The sequence below is a fragment of the Brassica oleracea genome, chromosome C6, assembly GCF_000695525.1.
Source record: "Brassica oleracea var. oleracea cultivar TO1000 chromosome C6, BOL, whole genome shotgun sequence".
In the NCBI taxonomy this organism is placed as follows: Eukaryota; Viridiplantae; Streptophyta; class Magnoliopsida; order Brassicales; family Brassicaceae; genus Brassica; species Brassica oleracea.
This window is the reverse complement of record NC_027753.1, coordinates 18,190,795-18,191,428: the sequence shown is the minus strand read 5'-3', so window position 1 is coordinate 18,191,428 and position 634 is coordinate 18,190,795.

Sequence of the window (634 nt, the reverse complement as noted above, 5' to 3'; positions counted from 1 at the left end):
GGGGGGAGCAACGGTCGATCGGGCGAAACCTCGAAACGACCTCCTTGTCATCGAGTTGACGATTCGAGATATCGACATCGCTAGGGTGCTTATCGACAACGGTAGTTCGGCCGATATCATCTTCAAAGAAACGCTCAAAAAAATGGGGATCAATCAATCCGAAGTCACAAAATACCCAAGCCCACTGCTGGGACTTTCGGGGGAAATAACCATGGCCTACGGATCGATTAATCTCGCTGTCAAAGCCGGAACCGTGACGAACGTCATAGAGTTTCTAGTCGTTGACCATCCCGCATCTTACAACGTAATCATGGGGACGCCATGGCTAAACGCCATGGGTAAACGCCATGCGCGCAATCCCATCAACGTACCATCTTTGCCTCAAGTTCCCGACCCCTAACGGAGTCGAGGTAATATGGGGAAATCTGAGAGTCTTACAGGTTTGCTTCGCCGCGGAACTGAAACGAAAAAGATAAATCCTCGAGATCACTCCTAGAAAAGAGGAGAAAAAGACCTCCAGCAAAGATACACGAGGCAAGATTCAGCGGAACTCTTCTGGCAATCTCGCAGCATCGCAGCCCTAGACGAAAAACGCGAGCCAACATTCGAACCCGTGGTGACGATCTGTCTCGAC